Source organism: Canis lupus, chromosome 23 (assembly GCF_003254725.2).
Source record: "Canis lupus dingo isolate Sandy chromosome 23, ASM325472v2, whole genome shotgun sequence".
Classification (NCBI taxonomy): Eukaryota; Metazoa; Chordata; class Mammalia; order Carnivora; family Canidae; genus Canis; species Canis lupus.
In genome coordinates, this window is record NC_064265.1 from 2,818,757 (window position 1) to 2,844,478 (window position 25,722).

The 25,722-nt window shown below is 39.1% G+C and overlaps 1 protein-coding gene across 5 annotated transcripts in view; it reads left to right on the forward strand.

Moving 5' to 3' along the window:
- ANO10 (anoctamin 10) overlaps positions 1–25,722 on the forward strand; it is a 228,679-nt gene that overhangs the window by 79,851 nt on the left and 123,106 nt on the right. Inside the window, exon 12 of one of the 5 annotated variants that reach the window (XR_007405152.1) lies at positions 11,814–12,092. The exons of the other annotated variants lie outside the window; for them this stretch is intronic. The gene's annotated coding sequence lies outside the window, so the exon portion shown is untranslated. The remainder of the gene's footprint in view (positions 1–11,813; positions 12,093–25,722) is intronic. 5 annotated transcript variants of the gene reach the window in all.

Sequence of the window (25,722 nt, forward strand, 5' to 3'; positions counted from 1 at the left end):
TGTTGTCAGCTGACAGCATGGAAACTATAAAGGTACTTACTTACAGAAATAATGATCTTTACATAAATGCTTTAATTTATTCTTTGAATAGTATTGCATTTTCATTGTTCAAACTTGAAAGGTTCAAAAACACAGAGATAAAATCCCTCTACCTCTATCTCCCAGTCAACAAATTCTTGTTTGTGGGGACAGTCATGGTGTTAGGATCCTTATGTATGCTTCCTGGAGTGTTTAATGTGCAGATAAACAAATATATAGGAGAATTTAGTGAATTCATTTTACATCTAATTGTTTAGTACAAATAATGCTGTTGGGAATTTAAAAAAATTATGTAAAATTTTTTATGTCATATGTAAGGATGACCTCTGATGCTGTTGAGCTTTAGAATTTATGACTTGAATATTTTTTTATTTTTTATTTTTTTAAAGATTTTATTTTATTTATTCATGAGCAGCACAGAGAGAGAGGCAGAGACACAGGCAGACAGAGAAGCAGGGAGCCCGATGTGGGACTCGATCCCAGGTCTCCAGGATCACACCCCAGGCCGAAGGCAGCACTAAACCGCTGGGCCACCGGGGCTGCCCTGAATGACATTTTACAATGCAGTTTTGACCTTTCCAGAATAATAGAAGTTCTTACATGATGAGTAGATAGATGATGGGTTGAAGGATAATGAATGACTGGTGTGCTTGTAATTTTAGGCTTGGATCTCTTTCACCTACAGGTTAGGAAAAGCAAAAGCTGTTTATTAATAACTAATATTTTGTCCTGCTTGTTGTCAAGGATAGTACCAAGATTGGGTTGGGGCCAGAGCAAAGGAGCAGCCTATTTGAGTATTTGTCATAATTTTTTAATAAGAGTGAATTTCTTTAAAACTGCTTCTAAGGCCAGAGCTTGTTTAAACAGGTAATTGTGCAACTCTGGGAAGAGAATCTGTTGTAGCAGTGTCATTCAGCAAAAATGCCCTCAGTTGGGGAGTTTTTGAAGTTGCCTTTTTAAAAAACTAAGCTTCATAAAATTTAAATAAATGTGAAATAGACCTTATTCCTTGATCTGAAATTCTACTTGATGTAATTTATCCTAGTGAGAGAGAAATTTGGGATGGAGTGGTTTAGGCCAGTGATGCAGTTCTCTGGATGATCCATCAGCTTTCAGCCCGTTTCTCACATTCATTTGCTACTGCATTTCTCTGTCTCCCTAGTCCTCCACAACCCTTGGCTTTGTTCTCCTTGCTACTTGCCACCGCCATCCTCTGAAATGTATCACCACCTCTTTTCTGATGATAGCTCCTACTTCAGGCTTCTTTCTTGTTGGAGTTTTCTCTGACTGCTTCCTTGAGGTCTGGGGCTGTGTCCTGCACTAGGACCACTGGAGTGTTACTGAGCCCCTTTTGGATTTGAGCCCTGGACTTGGCATAGAGTCTACAAAGGCAGAGAGAGAAGGAGTCAGCTATCTGGTGTGTAACAGGAACAACTAAATCCCTAATCGGAGAATGTCTTTGGAACAGAGCAGGCATATTATGTCAATTCTTGCTAGGACTGAAAAAGGAACTGAGCTTGCATAAACCTTACCCTATCACTGTGTCTTTGAATCTTTGAGTCAGTGATCCTTGGATGTTTTGGAGGGATTGTTTTGGTTGTTCTGTTTTACTCTTTCCTGGGAAAAAGCATTAAAATAAAGTGAATTAAATTAATTTTGTTTTGAATGACTATAAAGACATGGCATGAGGGACTCTGGGGGAGATGGAACTATTCAGTACTCCCAATATGCTAGCGGCCATGCAAATCTATCTATTTGTTAAAATTCATGAAACTGTACACAAAACCCCTCAACTTTATTGTATGATATAAAATTTAAAAACAAAATAAGTTTAAGAATTACAGGTAGCCCTGCAAGTAGAGATATATCTGTGGATGTCATTAAGGAATCACTATTATACTAGATGAACTGTCATTTGACCCCATTACAAATATTGGGATTTCCAAGAACCTAGTCAGATTATTTCCCAGCATGTCTACTTCTCCCACCTTATACACACCTGCATGTATTTTCATATTTAGTATAAGATCAGGTTTAAATTGAATGAGGATAGCAAGTCAGATGGTTTTTTTTCTAAATCCTGAAGAATTTTGAGCCATTTTGTATGGGAAGTTTGAGCAAAGGCATTTGCAGTTGTGAAAACATCAGTTACTATAGCCTCTTTATTTAGAGAGAAGGAATCCTCATTCCTTTGACTATCAGACGTTTAGTCTCCTCCTTGCATTATTAATATTGCTATGGAAATTATTAAGACTTTAATCCAGGCTGCCTGTGATTCTGCTCTTCTTGTTGGCAAGATACAGTTGATGTCACACATGGAGCTGTGAGATGAATTGATAGGGTACTAGTTGATAGTTGAGGACATATCCATGGTGACTTTCAGTGATAAGGATCTCTAGTGGGCAAGACATGACTGGACTTAATGACAGTGCTGTCAGCTCTTTGATTATGTTTTTAATTACCACTAAACCACAGAATTGTGAGGTCACACATTGTAGAAGGTTTTTATTTCGAGACCCACTATTAGTATTTTAAAGCAATTATGAAGCAGAAATATAATACAGTAACTTCATTTCATATGTTAAAATATTAATGCAAGAAAAAAACTCTGCCATAGACATCAGAAAGAAATCATTTTTTAAGATATTTATTTATTTGAGAGACAGAGTGCATACGGATGGGTGGAGGGATGGAGAGGGAGAGAGAGGGACAGCAGACTGTTCACTGAGCAAAGCCCAACGCGGGACTGGATCCCAGGATCTCAATATTATGACCTGAGCTGAAGTCAAGAGCAGACGCTTAATTGACTAAGCTGGGTGCCCTGGAGAGATGGTATTTTTATGAATCATGAGAGGCCCTTATTTACCCTCATTCTTGTAAAACAGTTTGAGAAAACTAGAATAACCTACAAATATTTATATTAAAATGAGGTAGATCCTGGTGAATTCTATGGGCAAAGAATAAGGTAGGATTCATAATTTTAAAGGAGGTTAAAAATATTTCTCCAAAATAAAATGGAGTTTGCATTTCAAATATATGTTGATTCTTGAGAGTCTGTCATTTTGCTGTGTCTTCAAAATAGTTGAATATTACTTAAACAGCACGTGAATGCAGTCAAAAGTTAGAACACCTGTACTTGTGACCTTAGACTAATTTTTTTTTCTTTGTCTTCTTGCCTGGAGTTTATTAACAGTATTGTACATACATGTTTTACTTAAGAGAATATTCAGATTTTCCTTTTTAGATCTATACATGCCTTTTAAGTTTGAGACTTTTTCTGTGACCTGACACAGGATCAGACTTTTAAATGTTCTATGTGTGCTTGAGAAGAAAATAGGCCCTTTATTATACTCATGTAATGTTATCAGTATCTATATCTGTTTCTCTGTAAGCTCCACCATAGGAAACGTATTGTTTAGATCTCCTAAATTATTACTTTTTGTCCACTTGTCTTGATTTAAGAGTGATATCAAAGTCTCCTATTTGGATGCCTGGGTGGCTCAGTGGGTTAAGTATTTGCCTTTGGTTCAGGTCATGATCTCAGGGTCCTAGGATCGAGCCCTGCTTTGGGGTCTCTGCTTGGCAGGGAGTCTGCTTCTCCTTCTCTCTCTGCCTCACTCTCCCACACATGAGCTCCCTCTGTCTCTCTCTCTCTCTGTTTCTCTCCCCTTCACAAATAAATTTCTTTTTAAGAAAATAAAATCTCCTATTAAATACTGTGCTCCTGTTATAAAACATCTGTTGTAGCTTCTGGTTTATGAATGTAATTGCTATGTTACTTATTTTGATTTTGAATTGTGACTTTAACATGATAAAAATATTTCTTTGTCATTTTTAGTGTTTTTGGACTTAAATTTTACTGTCTGATATTAGAATTATGTACCTTCCTTTCCATTTTTCTTTTTTTCTCTAGTATGCCCTTATTTTTAGCTTTCCTGAATCACTTTCATTGAGACGTGTCTCTTGTCCAAAGCATAGGATTTAGTTTTCTTTTGGAAGATATAGTTTGAAATATTTTACTTTTAATTGATGTATTAAGCCTATTTGCATTAATTGAGATGCCATTGTGTTTGGTCTTAACTTATGTTATTTTATGGCATTATGTTATATTTACTGTGCTTCTTTCTCTATGTGGTGTATACTCTCTTTTTGTGGGGAGGTATTCAGGTAGAGTTGTTTTGTACCTTTATAGTTATAGCTCCTATAATGCCCTTAGTTATTTTCCCTTTATTTAGATTTCTACTACTAGATTTGTCATTTTTAAAAATTTATTTATTTTTATGTCTTAAAGAATTTATTTATTTATTCATGAGAGACCCAAAAAGCGAGAGGCAGACACATAGGCAGAGAGAGAAGCAGGCTCCACGCAGGGAGCATGATGCAGGACTCGATCCCAGGATCCTGGGGTCATGCCCTGAGCCAAAGGCAGATGCTCAGCCACTGAGCCACCCAGGTGTCCCAGGTTTGTCAGTTTTAAAAAACATATTTTGATTATGTGTTATCTGTTTGACAATTAATATATTTCCTTTCTCCTTTCTCCTAATATTTCAGTTGTATTATTTCTACTTTGTCAAAATATTCAGCATTTGTTTGTATCTTTTTTATCCTAGGAGACAGATCTCCCTGGTGTTTGCCATCAGTCACTCTGCCAAAGTTCCCCTAACACTCACCTCTTTTGTCATGAAACTTGTTCTCTTGTACACTGCTTCTCCAACAGTAATGGGCATATGAATCATTTGGACTTCTTGGGTAACACCTAGATTCTCATCCCTTATATATATCCCCTTATATATCCCTTATATACTCCTTATATACTTATATACTGGATGCCAGTGAACCCTACTTTGAGTAGCAAAAGATTCCTTTTTTTTTTTTTTTTTAAGATTTTATTTATTTATTCATGATAGTCACAGAGAGAGAGAGAGAGGCAGAGACATAGGCAGAGGGAGAAGCAGGCTCCATGCACCGGGAGCCCGATGTGGGATTCGATCCCGGGTCTCCAGGATCGCGCCCTGGGCCAAAGGCAGGCGCCAAACCGCTGCGCCACCCAGGGATCCTAGCAAAAGATTCCTCAAGAAGAATTTTTAAGTTCTTGAATATTTAAGAGTATTATTCTATGACATTACTATTTGAAGGACAACTTAGCTTTATAAAAAATATTTTGGTTCAGTTTTCTTAAAATTTCTTGAAAATGTTACTGCAATGTTGTCTTTGTTTATTCCTGTCAGACTTTGATGTCAGCCTGGCTTTTTTCTTTTTGTGAGTGAGTCGGATGTTTTACTTTGAGGGCCAGGGGTCTATTCTTACTTTTTAAATTTATCTTTAAAATGTAATAGTTTTATAAGTAGGTATATGTCTCAGAGTTGACTGGTTCAAACCACAGATACACAGTGGGCCCTTTCAAATGTTGTTTCAGGTCTTCTTTTATTTTTGGAACATTTTCTTGAATTATATTCAATGTTAATTACATTCTTTTGTTTTTCTTCAGGGTCTTCAGTTGTATGTGTGTTGGAACTTCTTTTCCTGTCTTCTATATGGATCATTTTATTTCACTTTGACGTCTCTATTTTATTTTTTCCATCTTGACTTTTTAGTCCTTTCTTTCAGGTCCGTTGTTTTCACTTCCGCCTATTCTCCGTTGGCTACTTTGTGGTTTATTCTTCACTTCTAAGATGATTTTTTTCTTTTTCTTTGACTCTTTGCTGGATTGTCACTCTCATTTCACATCTTCCTGTTTATTGGTTTGATATTTCTGTTCTGAGTTTTTAGATTTCTTACTTGGAGGTTTTCTTTTGCATTTGTAAATGCTTACTTAATATCATTCAATTCAGGTTTGATTCTTGAGTTACAATTTTTGTCTGGTTTCTATTTTGCTTTATTGGTTTTTTGATCATTTTTATTTTGTTGGTTAGCAAACCCCAAACCTGAAACCCCTTGATTCTCAATGTCTGTCTTATTCTAGTACCTCTATTCAGACGTTATTGCTGTTTTTTCTGACCATTTTGAAATGGGTGACTTCCCTGGACTAGCTTTAGTAGCTCAAGCTGGCAGCAGCTCCCCTAGCTCCATGGTTCACGGTGCTCCCTTCCTCTGGTATGGCAAGAATGTTGTATCTTTGTTTTTCTTTTTCTTTGGCTAAGCATTTTTTTTTTATTGAAGTACAATTGACATATTAGTTTCAGATATACAGCATGATTCAATGTTGTGTATATTGTGAAATGATCATCACAATGAGTCTAGTTAACTTCCAACACCATATAGTTAGAAAAATCTTTTTGTCATGAGAACTTTTAAGATTTACTCTCTTAACAGCATTCACATATTCAATACAGTATTAACTATAGTTAATCCTGTGCTGATTGTTACATTCCCTTGACTTACTTATTTTATAACTGAAAGTTTGTACCTTTTGATGCCCTCTCCCATTTACAGGGACACTGAAGTTGCTTCCATATCTCAGCTGTTGGAAGTAATGCTGGATGCATATGTTTTTTCAAACTAGTGTTTTCCTTTGCTTCAAATATATACCGAGAAGTAGAATTGCAGAATCCTATGGCAGTTCTATTTTTAACTTTTTGAGGAACCTCCATATTGTTTTCCACAGTGGCTGCACCAATTAACATTCCCACCGACAGTGCACAAGTGTTCCCTTTTCTCCACATCCTTGCCAACACTTGTCATTTCTTGTCTCTAATAGTAGTCATTCGAACTAGTGTGAGGTAACATCTCACTGTGGTTTTGATGTGCAAAAAAAAAGACTGTTTTCTTTAAGGAGTACTTTCTTTGTGGTGAGAAGTGTGAGTTTGCTCTGGTTTGTGCAGGACCATAATTTCTACTTTTTACTTTCTTCTTTTCCATAATCACCAGCCTTCATAAAACACCCGATCCTTCTGTGTAATTCTTCCCCCCAGAAGTGGTGCCTTCCTATGACTACAGACTCTGGTTCTATTCATTTTTAAGCTCTGTCGTTTTGATTTTCCAGGAATCTCTGATCCACCTATGCCAGACCTGTTTTCTCTAGTTTCTCACAGTGGAGATTTCTTTTTCTGTTAGTGATTATATTTGTCGTCCAACATCCTAGAACTCTATTTCCCTCTCTACTTTTCTTTCAAAGTTTCTGACTTGATTCCCCACATAGATATGGGCTCTAGAACTGGTGTTCCTGGATCTGGGTGTTGACTTCCCTGTTTTCATGTAACCTGAAGTTCATGGCATTCCCTATCTCCTAGTTATGTTGTAGTCATAAATAATGGATACCTTCATTTGTTCTCTCCTCATTGATCTGTTTTGTTTGAGGATGTATTGAGAGATTTGGATTTAGGTGGCTTCATTAACTTATAAAAACCAGAATTCTGTAGTAGTATTTTTATATCTGGAAAAAGGGAGTTTATTTTGGTATTTTCAGATAGTTTTAATATATGATAATAATTTATGAACTAAAGAAGATACTTCATTTTCTGTTTAGCTTATACCATATTTTATATTACTGGCATATCATTATGCTTATTCTAATTTATACCTAGTTCACTACAAAATCCATTCTTGTCAACATAATAGTAAACCTCTAATATATTACCTATAGTGGGTGTGCTGGGCATGTTGTAATATTTTAATTAGATAAGAGGCATTTTGAAATTCAGTGTTTGTGAATATACAACCAGTGAACAAGATAACAGCTTTTCCCAGAAACTCATTACACATAAATCTGTGATTTAAATCCTTTGTAACTGCTCTACACCGCTAAAAAGCAGTTTAGTGTGTGTGTGTTACATTTATTGTATGTGCCAGTTGAAGTCAGTTAATTTTGAAATTATTTTAGACCCTAGGAGAATTTTAAGGGACCTCTAGACCTCTACTGTTACTTCTTAAAGTAGAGCTGAAATAGAATGCTATATTTTGAAATATTTATAGGATATTTTAAGGGAATATTAAAATATTTTAAGGAACTTGTTATTAAAGTATAGCATACATAGAGATACTGGTTATGGATGTCAAGCTAAGTGAAGTCTCAAGAAGTGAACGTATTCATAAGACATAGAACATTGTACCAGAAGCCGCTTCTTGCCCTTCCAATCAGTGCTAACCAAAACTAACCATTTTTCTGACTTCTTTTGCCACTTCGTTTTGCCTCTTTTTAAATTTTGTATATATTGTATCATAGACTATGCTCTCTCCATATATTTTTTCAGTGATCTCAGTCTGTTGATTTTTTTCCCCAACTGTGGTGCTTTTTAAACAGTTTTTTTCCTCTGACTTGTTAATTAATCATTTAGTATTGCTGTGTTGGTTTGCATGCTGACACTTCCTCATGGCTGGTAGTGAGCTGCAGTACTACACAGATGCACTGTTTCTAGCATTATAAAAGTGATCATAAATATTACATCTCTAAGTCCAGTGAGGAAATTCTCAAAAATGATGGCTAATTAGAGAGATTAATAAAATATGGATATATCTAAAGATGTGGTGACAGAACAGGACAATTAGTCTGTTGCTAATTCTGAAAGTGAGTCTAAAATGAGAAAGATAATTCTGCCGTCCATATGTTAGTCATACCCTAGACTAAAGAGATAAGTTGGCAGTCTTTTTTAAGCTTCCTCATTTTCATCATTTGATTGGTTTTTAGTTTCCTCAATGTGCTGATTTCAATGACTTTTTTACTTAATACTTTCTAAGTATATTATGTGATTATGCTGGAGTACATTGAATGTTGTCATTTGAAAATAGAAATGATCACTCTGTTGCAAAACAAACAAATAAATCCAAAGCAGAGAGATGATACTGGCACATTATAGCAGCAGCAGCTCCTTGGATTTGGTTAAAATGGTTCCCAGAAAACCTGAGGTTTGAGGTAACGTGTCTCCATTAGATTCCTCATAAATTGCTAGCATTTTGATATTGAAAACAGAAGAAGAGTTTGCCGTGGAGAAGAGCAAATTTGGAAATTAGGCCTCTGCTGGTCCTCACTGCATCTGCCTTCCTACCTCCACCCCACCCCCACTCTTATTTATTTTAGGAACTGAGGAAGAGGAGTGAGAGAGACAAAGCATCTTTCTCTGCTTAATAATTCTACTCCCTTATGTTGCTTTCTCCTTGCTGATGTGGCCAGAGTGTTCTGTGGTGTTGGAGAAGGGAAGTACGTTGGCCTCTGCCTCTGGGGTTGAGTGTGCCCCTGCCCCAACAGATATTGGGGACTGACTGCACCTCCTCCTGGGCCCTGAGCAGAAGCAGGCTTGGTCCCTGGCATCTTGGAGCTTTGTCTAGCATGAACACAGAACACCAAGCAGTCACACACAGACACAGAAAATGGCTGGAGTGTACAGAAGAACTCAGCCTCCTCGAGAGTCAGAGAGGAGGTATTTTTGAGGAGGAGTGACCACAGTCAAGGAGCCTGGAGTGAGGGGCTCGGGACAGGACACTGTGAGCAGAGAGGAAGGTGGTCCTGCTGAAGGAGCGTGGAGTCTCCAGGGCAAATTCTCCTTAAAAGCCTTCAGGCTGTCTACCATTTTCAAGGTTGAAATCCAGGTTTAGTTTTGCAGTTCATTTGTGAAATCCTGCAGCTCTTCCCCACTGCTATCCTCCCCACACTTAATAATACCCAGCTCCTTGATGGTACTCCAAAGGACTGAGCTCTTGCTTTCTTGGTATTTTAAGTGTACTGCTTCCTCTGCTGAGAACCCTTGTCAGGCATGCTTAGCTTAAATTTCTAATTTGCAAATTGGTTTGCCTAAAGACATGGTCCAGTGAGCATGAGTCATTCTTTTTGATCTTTGAGCATCAAAACCCCCTTTTATGTCTACGGAATCTCTGACCTTGTAAGGCAGAGTCCACCCTCAGTATCCCAGAAGTAGGCAGTGCCAGGGTGCTGCCTTCCTAGCCTCCCTTGCTTCTTGGGTGTGGACATGGGGACATGGTCTATATTCAGACAGTTATAACCTTGCCACTCCAAACTTTGAACTGGAAGCTAGTGGTCAGAGGAAGGAAGCAATGTACAGAATCCACTTTGGTGAGGGATACTCTGGCAGTGGCTGTGGTCAGGGGTGTGAGGTCTCTGTTTTACAGCTGTGGCCGATTTTGGACATTGCGCCTGGCTGGGTAACTGCCAAGCCTGGCTCTGTAGATCTTTTAGAGGGTATGTAAGCTTCCTGATTTCCTTTTAACAAACCCCTTCTTTGTCTAAGTAAAACAGAATTGGTGTTTGTAGCTTGCAAAGAAGAACCCTGCTTGACTTAAGTAGACTCTAGCATCAATGCTTTCAAGGGCAGAGGGAAGAATGTAATTATTTATGTAACTGCAGGGACATACCCCTAATGCATAAGAATTGTGTAAGGCTCTTAGCTTGTGTGTAAGTGAGTAGTCACAATACTCACCAAGAAGAGCTTGTGCTATGTCTGTTAGTGAGGTAGTACCAGTCACAAAACTTTCCCAAGAAAAGAACACCAAAACATTGCTATGATAGTAAAGATGGTAAAAATATGGGTGTAGTAATAGTTGTGAGCCTTTTATTACAAGATTTTCTATTGTTGGTGAAATATAAACAACAAAATTTGCCATTTTAACTATCTTAAGTGTCCAATGCAGTGAGATTAATTGCATTCACTGTGTTGCACAGCCATCACCTTTAAGCATTAATTCCTCAGATCCCTCTCACCCAAACCCTCCTAACCTCTACTTTCTGACTTTGTGAAATTGCCTATTCTAGATGTTTTACATAAGTGATTCACAGAATTGTTTGTCCCTTTGTGTCTGGCCTTTTTCACTTACCATAGTGTTTTCAAAGTTCATCCGTGTTGTGGCATGTGTAAGAACTTCGTTCCTTTTTGTATCTGAATAATAGTGCATTGTATGGATAGAGACCACATTTTGTTTATCTCTTTATATGTTGTTGGACATTTGAGTTGTTTCCACCTTTTGGCTATTTTAATATAATTATAAATAATGCTGCAGTGAAGATTGGCATATGGTTATCTGTTTGAGTCCCTGCTTTCAGTTCTTTTGGGTATATATCTAGGAGTGGAATTGCTGAATTATATAGTAGCTCTACATTAAATTTTTTGAGGAGCCACTGAACTGCTTTCTGCTCAGCTGCATAATTTTACATTACCAGCCGCAGTGCACAAGGATTCCAGTTTCTCCATGTCCTTGTCAACACTTATTTTCTGGGTTTGTTGTTGCTGTTTTAATTATAGCCATCTAACTGGAGGGTATTATGCTGAGTGAAAAACTGGAGGGTATTATGCTGAGTGAAATAAGTCCATCGGAGAAGGACAAACATTATATGGTCTCATTCATTTGGGGAATATAAAAAATAGTGAAAGGGAATAAAGGGGAAAGGAGAAAAAATGAGTGGGAAATACCAAAAAGGGAGACAGAACATGAAAGACTCCTAACTCTGGGAAACGAACTAGGGGTGGTGGAAGGGGAGGTGGGCGGGGGGGGGGGGTGTGACTGGGTGGCGGGCACTGAGGGGGGCACTTGACAGGATGAGCACTGGGTGTTATTCTATATGTTGGCAAATTGAACACCAATAAAAAATAAATTTATAGAAGAAAGAAAGAAAGAGAAAGAAAGAAGGAAAGAAAGAAAGAAAGAGAGAGAGAAAGAAAAAGAGAGAGAGAGAGAGAAAGAAAGAAAGAAAGAAAGAAAGAAGAAAGAAAGAAAGAAGAAAGAAAAGAAAGAAAGGAAATTTATTTAGACAAATGGCTGGCATCTGCTACAGGGAGGTTGCCATTGGTTATTCTGGGCCTTTGCAGTTTTGAAATTCTGTTCTTTACTAGGTCTTCTTTACTGAGTCCTGTGGTTATAAGAACTATGAAGAAGTGAAAATGCTAACGCTGAATTACCTCTTCCTTGGACATAGAAAAAAATAGGAAAGTTTAGCCAGCAAAGTTTTTCACAGCAATCCCGTTTGCACAAAATATATTCTGTGGTCTTGTAAACCTACCTATTTGCCAAGGCATGATGCTGGCTTGAAACCATGATGATCTCCACTCATTTCTAGCCTGTTTCCACCTATGCAGAAGAGGTAATCGTTGTCCTCAGTTGTGCTACAGAAGGTAGGTGAAGTTTGAATATGAATGAACACTCTTTTATAGGAAACAAACCAGTAGGGACTCAGAATGAAAACTGAACGTGTGCATTAGGTCTCGTGCATCAAAGATCCTCTGGAATGGCCATCAGAAAGTTGGACGTATCCTCATCTGGAATAGAGGGTCCTCACCTCAGTGACAGGATCATGGGAGTTAATTTGCTTATCCATCTAAGTCAGAGTCCCTTGAGGGCATCTGTTTTGTGTGTTTGGTATATATATTGTCAATGGAAGAAGTAATCCAGCTTTGAGCTTGTAATCTAATTATAATGAGTTCTGTGTGGATATGATTACAGAGACTGAAGGAAAAGCAAAAGAGAAACAGAATAGAAGAGGCATTATAAACAAGGCACAGTGCTGTTCATTTTTAAGAATCTGCATTCTGCAGTGTCTTGTGGGATCTTGCCTAGGTATATGATGGAATCTTGAGCTTCTCTGTTATTCCCCTCACCCCATGACATACATCTGGTTTCATACGTGTTTAATATTCATGCCTTTATTTTGAGTTCTGTGCCTAAGCTAAATGTTGCACATTTAAAAAAAAAAACTATCACAGAAAGACAATAAACCAGTACTGGTTGAAGCATGGTCTGTAGACTGCTGTTAGTCCACCAAGTATTTGATACTAGTCAACAGTGAGATTAGCACAGAAGCCGGGCATGTTTAGAAATGCCTAAGGCAGTTTGACATCACTGTCACATTTAAACATGTGGCCAGTGGACTCATGTTGTTGAACAAGGTATAGACCAAACAGAGTACTGTGCAACTTGCATGGTGAGCTGCATGTTGTACAAACTCTTTGATCACATGTGGTATGTATTAGTCTACTCTGATTGCCTAACAAAATACCACAGACTTGGTGGCTGTTTAGACCACAGAAATTAGTTCTCACAGTTCTGGAGGCTGGAAGTTCAAGATCAAAGTGTCAGCAGGATAAATTCTGTTCTGAGGTCTCTTCCCTTGGCTCATAATTGGCTTCCATCTTGCTGTGTGCTCATATGATCTCTTTTTCATATGTGTTCAGAGGAAGGGAGAGAGAGAGAGAGAGAGAGCGCTCTTTGGGAGCTCTTCTTATAAGGACACTAGTCCTGTCACATCAGAGCCCAGCCTTATGGCCTCATTTAATCCTAATTATGCCTTTGTCAACCCTGTCTCCAAGTTATAGCCACAGTAGGGGGTTAGGACTGCAACATATGAATTTGGGTGGTACGCAGTTCAGTTCACAGTAGGGCCATAGGTAGATCTGTAATGGACTAGAAATTTAAAACATCAGTCCTTTACCACAGATAATCTGAGAAGCTGTGCTATAGACATAAATGGGGCTAATTAACTTAATTACAAGTAAATATTACTAATATCGAAGCAGGAAACAATTTGCTGTGGGTTAAAAATCTTTGAATATTTTTGAAGTTTATGTATCTTGATTTTCAATAAAATTGTTTGTGTGTGGGCAGCCTGGGTGGCTCAGCGGTTTAGTGCCACCTTCCACCCAGGGCCTGATCCTGGAGACCCGGAATCAAGTCCCACATTGGGCTCCCTGCACAGATCCTGCTTCTCCCTCTGCCTGTGTCTCTGCCTCTCTCTCTCTCTCTCTCTCTCTCTCTCTCTCCCTCCGTGTCTCTCATGAATAAATAAAATCTTAAAAAAAAATTTTTTTTAAATAAAATTGTGTGAAATGTTGACCCTTTGGAAGAGATTAGATTAAAAACTGGAAAAGATGTATTGGGTAGTTAATTCCTAAAGAGGCCTGGGTTTAAGCTTGATGTAATTACTGTATGGTAGCTGCTTTTGTAGCATAGCTGTCTTGTCTTTGCAGCAGACTCATAAATCTGCCTCCATCTGCTGGCTCTGCCTTTCTAGCTGCCTGAGGACACCTTCCCATGGCCATTCTGGAGGTACCGCCCCTCAGCCACTCTGAGAGCACAGCATCCTCCCAGGGACCCCACTCTTGTGTGTTTTTCTTTCTCTGGTTTTCTGTCACAACAAATGGGATCCCTGTCATCATGGTAACTCACTTTGAAATCATGGAATCTCTTTTCCTTTAGAGATTTCTTTTGTCTCCCACCTGCTGATTCTGCCCCTGGAATGCCACTTCCATCAGCCTCCTTCCTGAGGTGCCGTCCACCTTGCCCCGGGCCCCTGTTGTCATGCCTCACTGGAGTATTTCAGTGAGTGCCTAATTGTTCTCCTTGACTTCAGTTTCTTCCTCTGCTATCTGATATTTGTAACAAACAGTTCTCACCATCTGACGTGTGATCTGAAAAGCCTTTGGTTGTTCTCATTTTCATAAAATAAAGTCCAGCATCCTTTGGAAGGGACTTAAGATCTGTGATCTGCCTCTTAGCTCTCTTTCTTCCCCTCCCCCAGCCGTCACTCCTCCTTTCACCAGCACTGCCACGTCTGTGTCTTCCTGTTTCTGTGTCTACCGGGAGTTCATTTAGTCCTCAAATTTTCTCCCATCCAGTTGCTGCTATCAGAGGGCCTCTTGTCCTTCAAGGACCAGTTCAGACATCATCTTTCCCTGGTCTTCCCATTTAGGATTAATGATTAATTAATGTGCTTCCATAACGTGTTCTGGTGTCATACAGTGTTTCCCATGTATTCTCTCTCCTCAAACTAATATTGGCATGGTAGCCTTTTTTCTTTCTTTCTTTTTTTAAACATTCTTCTCCTAACTTATTTGTGTTTATATATTTTAAGGATGTTTCTTTTAGGTAGTATATGATTAGGTCTTACTATTTTTTTTTTAAATTCTTTGTTTAAATTCAATTTAGTTAACGTATATTACTAGTTTCAGAGGTAGAATTTAATGATTCATCAGTCTTATCTAAGACCCAGCGCTCATTCCATCAAGTGCCCTCCTTAATGCCCATCACCCAAATACCCCATCCCTCCTCCAATCTTCCTTCTAGCAACCCTCAGTTTGTTTCCTAAAGTTCAGGAAAAATAAAATTGGTCTTACTGTTTTATCCAGTTTGACAGTCTCTGCCTTTTAAAGGGGTTATTATGGCATTTATATTTAACCTGGTTATTGATATGATTAGATTTAAGTCTTCATCCTGCAACTTGTTCCGTTTTCTGCCTTCTAATAAACTCATGGAAGTTTGTGTGGATATGTGAGTCCACCATCAGGGGCTCCAGCCCCTCTCCACAGTCCCACCCCAGCTCACAGCCTAAGGGCCATCCTTTAAGGACTGCACAGTTGGAGCCTATAACCCATGAGCTTATGTGGTAAGACTGTATGCTGCTCTGCAGTTTGGCCCTTGTACACTGGACCTCATTGGCATGTGGCTGCACTGCCCAGGAAAACATCTGGGAGGGGGAAGTGCACTGCTGCCCTCGGGCACAGATTTAACCTCATAGTGAAGAGCCCCTCTACTTTGTGTGTGGTTTCTTTGTTCCAGAGAAGCCTATAGCAGGCCTGTTCCTATGGGACTGCACACACGGGCCATTCTGATCCACTCTGGTATCAGGGCCCATTCAGGGCACAGAGCCTAAAACTAAAAGTGGGGTACTAAGGTGGCAGCACAGAAATGAAGGGCAATGACACTAGCAGACATGGACTAAATCAGGCAGATGTCCTCTGCCTGACTCTGTGTATTCACAATCATGATTTATATGTGAAGAAAGATGCTTAAGTTTATTTTACGAAAGATTATTTTCAGGCAGAGATAGAGATTGGATGTTAGACATTAATTTAATATGGAAGAGCTTATGCAGACTCCACTCTCAGGCTAAATAGAATTGGAAATGTCATTCTAGAACTAGGACCTTGTTAAAACAATTTTCTGAGATTTTGCAGATACTGTCAAATCCATAAATTGATATATAGACTATATTTTGTAAATTAAAAAAATCTAATTTGTGTTATGAGAGAAGCAGTAAAACCAAGTAACCATAAGGATAAATCAATTATGTTGGAAATATAATAATACCCACTTTTTGTACATAGTAAGTACACTCCCATCACTTTATTGACATTTTTTTCCCTTTGGCATGAACTGTCTTTGTGTCACTTAAAGCTGTAGTCTCTAAAGATGGAATCATTAAAGCGATCATGAAAATTATCTAATTGATCACATTAATCAACCTATACTATTTTTGTTGATAACAACTTTAATTAAATCATGAAATGGGATAACCATTAGATGGATAATTATTGTCACCATGAGAACAGTACTAAAACTAAATATGATTATGTCATATTTAACACATTACTATTTAAAAAGATGATCCTTTTTTTCCAATCTATCTGGAAATATGAATAGTGTGCAGAATGTAAAATCAGGCTGACTTAGTAGGATTTTGGGGAGTTTTATGTAAATCTAGTGGGTTTAATTAACAATCAGTTGAATCAACTATACAATCTTGCTCTCTTGCACAATGACATATTCAGGTAGAACCCAAAGACTTGGGAGAAGGTAGGTGCATAATCAGACATGGCAAAGTAATGACTTTATGATTTTTTTCATTGAAATTTTTATTGAGATAATTGTAGGTTTGCATGCTTGTAAGAAATAATTAATACACAGAGATCCCATGTACCCAGTTTCCCCAGTTTCCTCCAATGATAACATTTTATAAAACTGTAGAGCCATGTCACAAGTCAGGATATTGATATTAATACAATCCACTGATCTTGGTCAGATTTCCTCAGTTTTACTTGTGCTCCTGTGTGTTCTGTATAATTTTATCATGTGTAGATATGTGAATTCACCATCAGCATACGGAACAGCTCACCACCATAAGGATTCTTTTAGTCTTGTTATAACCCCACCTACTTCTGCCCCCTCCATCCCACTCTCTTCATCTCTTATCCCTGGCAACCACCAGCTGTTCTTCATTTGTAAAATTTTGTGTTTTTAAAAAAATGTTACATGAATGAGGCACCTGGGTGGCTCAGTTAGTTAAATGCCTGACTTTTGATTTTTGTTGTGATCTCGTGATCCTGGAATTGAGCCCTACGTTAGGCTCCGAGCTCATCAAGGAGTCTGCCTCTCTCTCCTCCCTCTGCCCTTCCCCCTGCTCATGCATGCACACACACATGTGTGCTCTCTCCCTCTCCCTAAAATAAATAAATCTTTTTAAAAAGTGTTACATGAATAAGTCATGCAATATATACCCTTTTAAGACTGGATTTTTTTCCCTCAGCCCACTTTCCTGGAGATTCATCCAAGTTAATCTGTGTATCAGTAACTTGTTCCTTTTTATTGTTGAGTATTATTCTGTGATGTGGATGTACCACAGTTCATTTATCTATTTAGCCATTGAAAAACATATTTTGGCTGATCCCAGTTTGGAGGCTTTGAACATATTTGTACAGATTTTGCATGAACTCAAGTTTTCATTCCTCTGAATAAATGTCCAAAAGTAACATTGCTGAGCTCCATTTGCTCCATTTGCATGCTTAGTTTTATAGGAAACAGCCAAACTATTTTTCAGGCCTCTACCATTTTACATTCCCACTAGCAATGGATGAGTAAACCAGTTTTCACATCCTTGCCAGAATGGTGGTATCTTCATTTTAGCCATTCTGATGGATTTATATTGATACCTCATTGTGATTTTAATTTGCATTTTTCTTACAGCTAATGATGTTGGACATCTTTTCAGGTGCTTACTTTTTATCTGTATTTCCTCTTCAGTAAAATGTCCATTGATATCTTTTGCTCATTCTCTCTCTTTTTAAGATTTTATATATTTATTTGAAAGAGAAATAGCGAGAGAGAGCATTAATGGGGGAAGAGAGAGAAGCAGGCTTCTTGCTGAGGGAGCCCAATGTGGGGCTTGATCCCAGGACCCAGGGATTATGATCTGAGCTGAAGGCTGATGCTTAACCAAGGTGATGATGAGCCACCCAGGTGTCCCAAGAAATGCCTTTTCTGAGTGGCCTGTTCACTCAGTCACCAGTGATTCTTCTGCACTATAGCCACCATCAGAAGTTTGGGTATTTCCTTTTTCTCCGTCTCTTCGTGAAGGGCATGGCCTTAGCTGTGAGGACCTCTAGGCACTGCTGGCTGGTGGAGTGCCAATCCTCCAGGGGCTAGGAACAGCAGGGATCATGGGAGGAGGGGAGCCTGACAAACTTAACCTGTCTGCATGTGGTGCTGGTTGAGGAAACACCTGTGGGCAAGGAGCATGTCCCAGTTCCACATGGGTCCTGGGCCTGTGAGAATTCCTGAGCCTTGCTGAACAGCTTTTCTTCCCTCTTGTGAAGCAAGGGTGGGAAGAGCATATAGCACCCACTCTGCCTCTCTCAAGGGGCATATCAGAACAATTCTTACTTTTTTTTTTCCCTGTCTTATCTGGACTCTCATTAGAGAAAAAAGCATTGGTGACTTTCCTGGATGCTATAGATACAGAGAGAAATCTGTTTATCAAACTCTTGGGTAAAAAGTTAGCAATGTGAGGTGCCTAGGTGGCTCAGTCGGTTAAGGTCATGATCCCGGGGTCCTGGGATCGAGCCTCACATTGGGTCCCTACTCAGTAGGGAGTCTGCTTCTCCCTGTGCTGCTCCCCCCATTCATGCTCACTCTCACTCTCTCTCAAATAAATAAAATCTTTTTTTTAAAAAAAGGTAACAATGTCAAATCTATTAGCAAATGAAGCGCTGAAGTAAGTTTTTTTAAAGAAACTAGATGAGTTCTAGAATCTTCCAATAAATAGGAATTAGAACTCATTCAATTAATTCAATAAGAATTTGCTAACACTGACTTAGTGCCAGACCCGTTTCTTGGCAGTGATCATAAAGCAGCAAACAAAAAGAAGAAAAACTGCCCTCAGGGAGTATATATTTTAGAGGGAAAGATAGATAATGAGGAAGATAAGTAAATATTTAGTATGTGTAAATGGTAAGTGCTAAGGGGAAAAACAAGGTGAGGAAGGGTGTGGGTAGTGTCCTTGATGGGGTGGTGAGGAGGCCTCCCAAGGAAAGTGAGTGAAGACCTGAAGTGGACTTGGGCCTCACGTCTCTGTACTGAAGTGAGCAAGGGAAAGAGGAGATGAGTCCAGAACTACAACAGAGGGAAAGGAAAGGCAGATCACATAGCGCTTTTCAGGTCACAGGCAAGCTTGTGCGTGGCTCCAGGGGATGTGGGAGTCACTGGAGGTTCTGAGCAGAGGCTGAGTGGTCAGGAGTATGTGTTAGTGGGGCCACTCTGGCTGCTGTGATGACACAGACTAGAAGGGTTAGGGGCAGAAGGAGCAGTCACGAGGCCATAGCAGTGATCCGAGACAGTGGTGGCAGTGTTCTCTGCCAGGGTAGGAAGTGTGGAGGTGGTAGGAGTTGGATTCTGCATATATGCTCAAGACAGAATCACAAGGATTTGCTCATGGGTTGCAGGTAGGATGTGACAAAAGCAAGGCATCAAGGATCATCCCCAGGTTTGGCCTGAGCAGCTTAGAGGATGGAGCTGTCATTTCAGAGATGATATCATAAATGAGTTGGGGCAGGTAAGGGCTAGATCATAGTGTAAGAGCATTATATCTTTTTAAAAAGTTGATGATTTGTAAGCATACACAAAGTGTAATAAAGTATGCTTATTTTAAATTATAGTTTTATAGGAAAACTATATCTTAAATATATTTTATTCATCATAAAAATTTTGGGATAGAATTTTTTCATTAATTATTCACATCTTAAATTCTTTACCTTTTTAAAAGTACACCTATCTCTGCTACAAATTGAAATGTCAGAGTATCTTTTATCCCTACTTTGCATGCTTATAACATCCTGGCCCTGTAAGGGAATAGGAAAGTCATGGCTTCTGCCCTGAAGCACCATAATATTTTGTTAGGCATAAATCAAAGATGTGAAAACTGCAGAATAATGACCCGATTGAAACAAACTCCAATGGCTGACAGCTTTGGCTTCTTAATTCTCTCTCTGTGTGTGTATGTGTACATCACATACTCCTCTGAAATAGCTGTTAGAAAATGGCAGTGTTTTGGTTCTATGATCTGAAAGATGGCATGAAAAGAGCATGTGAAGGAAATGTGATACCTCACTCCTGATGAGTAAGAAAGCCAGTCTGAGGTTTGGAAGCACACTTCAAGTAAAAGGTTTTGATGTGGCATAATTTGAGGCTTCACTGGAACCTGAGTAAAGCCCTGGGGATGGTGACATCCTATGAAAACCACATACCCTTAGTCAGTTCAGGAGTGGAATATGTCAAGGGAATCAAGCCTGCATGCAGTCCCTGGGCTCAGTGGGAAGAATGCTCTTGTAATTAAAGCAGTTTTCATTTGAATCTGATTTTCCCATAGAAAAAGTAACATGAGATAATTTTTTTCTGACCAGGGATTCAGTCAACATTCAACATTTTGTAGAAATTACCAGGTATATTGGATTTAACTATATTTATTTTAAACTATACATGGCGTGCTAGTCAGCGTACAACTTAAATAATATAAAGAAATCCAATTTGCAGTCACAGAATTATATTTATTTTGACACCATCTCCTACTGTACCAGAAAGCTTTTGTTTTCCTTTTTTGTCAGTTTATTAGAGCAGATCGGAGAAACTGTCATTGTACTTAGAGAATTCAGAAGAATTTCATTTGGATTTTTAAACCATCTTTGAAAGAGACTTTGGACTAGTGGATAATTTCTTGAGAAACTAATTCAAGAACAATTTTCTGAAAAGATTTGCTCCTGTAAATGAAGTGAACCGACCTGAGTTTTAAATATCTCCCTTCACAATGGCTGAAAAAATAGACGGTCACAGCCACAGCAGTCATCTCTTAGGTAGCAATTCTGTGTCCCATCTGTTTTATCATTGTTATTTACACTTCTTAGTGGAGGTGTAGTTTGTGCTTTTCCTTTCGTTCCTCTGCCTTTGGCCTTTTTGTTTGTTTGTATGGATTGTGCTCCCCTGGGAGACCCCAGCACTTTACTGCACCATGACCTCACGAGACACACAGCTCCAGTGCAGCAGTACTGAGGGTTGCTCCTCAGTAAAAATATTCCTTTTTTCCCAGCTGTGACACTGCCTCACTAGAGTGTTTAGTAGGATGCGTTACTGGGCAGTGAGGAGATCCTTCTTTACGTGACAGCACTGAAAAATTCAGTCAGAGCAGCCACAGCAGCCTGCAGAGTTAGGCTAGATGGGCCTAAAGTCTATTAGAAACTAGTCCTTTTTAATTTCTTCAGAGATGATTGTATAGCTACCTGAGAAAATGATCTTTTTTTCCCCAAAATTTTATTTAAATTGTAGTTTGTTGACATATAGTGTAATACTGGTTTCAGAAGTAGAATTTAGTGGTTCATCACTTGCATATAACACCCAGCGCTCGTCTCCACAGGTGCCCTTCTTAATGCTCATCCCCCAGTAATCCCCATCTCCCACCCACCTCCCACCAGCAACCCTCAGTCTGTTCAATGTGAACTTCATAATGTAATCACAGCCCACTCCCCTTGACCTAATGCTAGTCTCTTTTCCTAGTCTCCCTGCATCATGTGGCCTAGCATTATCTGTCCCTATTTCATCACTCACTGCTGCTTACACTGACCTTGAAGGGACCGAGAAACTTGCTGTGTGACTTGGGAGCCATCACATTGATCTCTGAGCTTACTGCTCTCCTCATCTACCGGGATGAAATTTGTGGTGTGCTATTTGTAAGATATGGAGTTCCCCAGAGGAAAAGGATTGGGCAATACAAAAAATATAAATGATCAAAACAAAGCAGAAACTACCTCGAAGTATCTGAGGGTATTTAAAGGTGTTTAAACCACTAGAGGGAGCCCACATTGTTCTGATTTCTAAAAACTAATGTTTAACAGCTTGATTTTATTGGCTGTAGAGAAGGATACCTTCCACCAATGATTTATGCATGCATAGTTTCAGTGATCTCCATCATTTTGCTTTAAGTTGGAAATACCAGGTCCAGACCACTAGCACTATGGTGATCTTTTATTCCATATCACAGAACCTGGTGTGGGCAAAGTGATTTGAGCAAGGACCTTGCTATGGTTCTGGAGTCCCAGGCTCCCGCCTCCCTCCCAAAACCCCTGCAGGTTTAGTCCCATTTGGCAAAATGTCAGTCATGCCTAGCTGTTATGCTAGGCTCTCGGCAGCTGTTCTTCTTGTTCACGGATAAGACTCTCAGGCTCATGAGCACCCAGGGAGCATGTGTCGTGGCCTCTTTCCACCTTTCCTCCCTTGCCTTCTCCCAGATGGCTCTGCCCCAGTGATTTCTCTGGTCCCTTCATCTCTTCAGATTCTCCAGGTTTTCTATCTTTCCGTTAATGGAACTCTGTTAGTGCGTTATTGTCTGCGGATGGCCTTGTGCATAGAAAGGATTACTGAAAATTGCTTACTTTTTAATATTCAGGTGATTAAAACTGAATGTGAAAAATGATGTTTCTTATGCTCAACTTTAAAGCTTTGTTTTATTTGTAAATCTAGTAAATTTTACATGAAAATCACAATCATTTTCATTTATATTCTGAGTAATATTCAATAAACTTATAAACAAACATTAGGATTCCTTATTAACCTCCACACAAAATTAATTAAGTTAAATTTTATTTGCAGACTTTATCTGACTCAAACATGTCAAAAGCTTGGCAAAGCATCCTTGGACTATAACAAGTGAATTCTTCTGAGCAATAAGCAACTCATCAAATACATCTAACTCATAAAAGTAGGTTAGATTCTGTTAAGCATTTCAGACATGTTAAAAGAAGAAAGCACAAAATAGCTCAATGACTTTTTAGAAAATATTGTCATGACCTTATTATAGGGCGTATCCAAAGTTGTTTATATTAACTTCTTCACACCAGGGCTCCTCATCCACCCAGAAGGCACAGAATTACTGTCTCAGACCCCCATAAAACTGAGTTTTATTGACAAGGCTGAGTCAAGGCACAGGACTGGGAATGCTTCTAGTTATTATTACCAAAGCCACAGTTTATTGAATCCATTTGATAGGAGTGGCTTTATAGTAGTAAGACTTAAACATTCAGGACTTATAATACCCCTTATACTCCAGATATGACTGATTTTGTTACTGAGAAATTTGGGTTAATGCAGTTCTTCACACACCAGCCTACCCAGTCCACCTACAAACCTTTTTACAGGATGCTTCCCCTTTTGTTCACTGGTCTAGACTAACCTATAGAAAGTCATGTAGACTGGCAGCTTATCCAGCCTTTCTAAACCATCATAGATTACCCCAACCAAATGCAGAATGCATACACTGATAAAGCTAAAATATTTATTGGCTTATTTTCTGTAATGGGTGCATTTGTGTGTGTGTTTTTGTGCGCACATGTGTGCACCTGTGCACACACATATCTTAACTAATGCATCTTTTCAGGGTTTAAAAGACAAATCCTGTCCTCAGGTTAATTACATTCAAGGGTGATTTTAGTACCAACATACGTAGACTTATAGTTGAGGATAAAAGCTTAATATATCATTCCACTACATTTCATTGATACTAAGGGCACATTTTTTTACTTTAACACCTCTGAAAGTGACTGCATTTTACAGTGGCTGCCATGATATAGTTGCCGTTGCCAGTACTCGGGCAAATTCAGTGTTTCTCCTGATAGCATGATTTGGCAACTGCAACTCCTCCTAGTTTCAGCCAACAAGCTGTTAAGCATTCTTTGAATAAGGGAAAATGAGCTCTGGGTGGTGCAGAAAACCTCTCACCGACTCCCTCTGATAAGATTAATCAAGGAGCAGCTTTGGAACTTGCATGTAGGTGTTAGCTGCTTGGAACAGTGGCCTGGGTGCTTGGTGAAGCACTCTTTTAACCACTGCTGCACCCCCTACCCTCCTGGGCCACCCAGAGTTTTTCTACTGAAACCCTGAGTACCCTCCCTCCATCCACTATGAGACGAGAATTGATTCTGAAGTGTTGGACTCTAAATGTGGGGGGAAAAAGAAAAAGTGAGGAGTATGTTGTGCTGGTATATTGTGCTTTGTTTTCTTACATGGATCATAAGAGTGATTTTAAAAATATTTCTGAAGGAGTCTTAAAGGCCCCTTTAAAATGGAGTTCTCGGTGATGAGAACACATTGTATAAGATTGAAATGAGGCAATAGCAGCAGGAAGTGGGGTTTCACCTTCCATTTCCCACCTCTTCCTCTCCAACACCAGCTTTTTTCCACTGCTGTTAACTCCAGCTTCTGTGCCTTACAGATGCCTCCTTCCTCTGGTCAGTGGCCTTCCTTTTTGCCCACTGAAATCCTACTCTTCCTCTGCCTAAACCCTCCTTGGTAAATGCTTCCCCATCTAGAGCATTTCTTTATATTCAAGGTCCTTCTAAGGAGGTATATCATTTGTATGACACTTGAATGTATGTTACTATGGAAATGTTTTGTGTTTGCTTCACACCTGAATTCCACACCTATAATAGATTATAAGCTCTTTGTGATAGGGTCTGTGTCTTCTTTGTTCTTGTCATTTTATCCATAATGCAGCATTGCAATGTGCTCACTTGATAAATGCCTGTTGATTTTAGCTGGGCTCTAAATTTTTCTAGAAGTCAGAAATATGAAAACATTTTTTAAGTCTTTTTTTAAAATTCTTTTTAAGGGGATCAAGGGGAGGGGCAGAGGGAGAGAGAATATTAAGCACGTTCCATGCCAAGGGCGTGGAGCCTGACTTGGGGCTCGATCTTATAATCCTGAGATCATGACTGAGCAGAAATCAAGAATCAGGCACTTAACTGACTCAGCCACCCAGGTGCCCCAGAAATATGAAAACATTTTATGAGAAAAACAGGGGCAAATGCTTCAACTGGCCCCTCCCCAGTGGTTTCTCAATGTGAGCTCTGAGACTCTGGTGGAGAAGGCTACTGGTGATCCCCTAATTTTGCCTGGGGTGTGATTTTTCACCCCTTGCTCAGTATTCACCACTGCCTTAAGTTATTCAGGTCTGGGAATGTTCTCCCATGCTCCAAGAATCACAGTCTCAAGACTGCTGCATTGCAAAACTGATGGTGAAAGAACACATAGACATGCCCAGTAGCTTCCCAGGGTAAAGCAGCCCCCTGTTCCACCGGCCTACAGCCAGACAGCAACCCCATCAGTCACTGGGGCCTTATCCTGCCACACATACACCCTTCACAGCACAGAACAAGGATTCATTACTTCATGCTTTAAAAAAGTACATGAGCAGAGCAACTCTATGTTACTTCAATTCTTTAAAATAATTACCAGGTTGTTAATGACTTGACTCACAGCTGAGAATTTATTATGATAGGCACAAAATATGTGAGTCATTCCACATAAGAAGTACAGAGATGAAGAAACAAAATTGGAAATTACACATCAACATTAAGATATATACCATGAATGTCACTTTAGAGTTCTCTAATTTCATGTTTAGATCAGCTCAACTTGTATTACTTTTTTCCTTCTTTTCTGAATATATCATAAAAGCAATATCAAAAATACTATATTTGAGGGATGCCTGGGTGGCTCAGTCAGTTAAGCATCTGACTCTTCATATCAGCTCAGATCTTGATCTCAAGGTCCATGAGTTCAAGCCTTGCATTGGGCTCCATGCTGGGCAAGGAGCCTACTTAAAAGTATATATATATACATACATGTATGTATAAGTATACATGTATATATATAAGT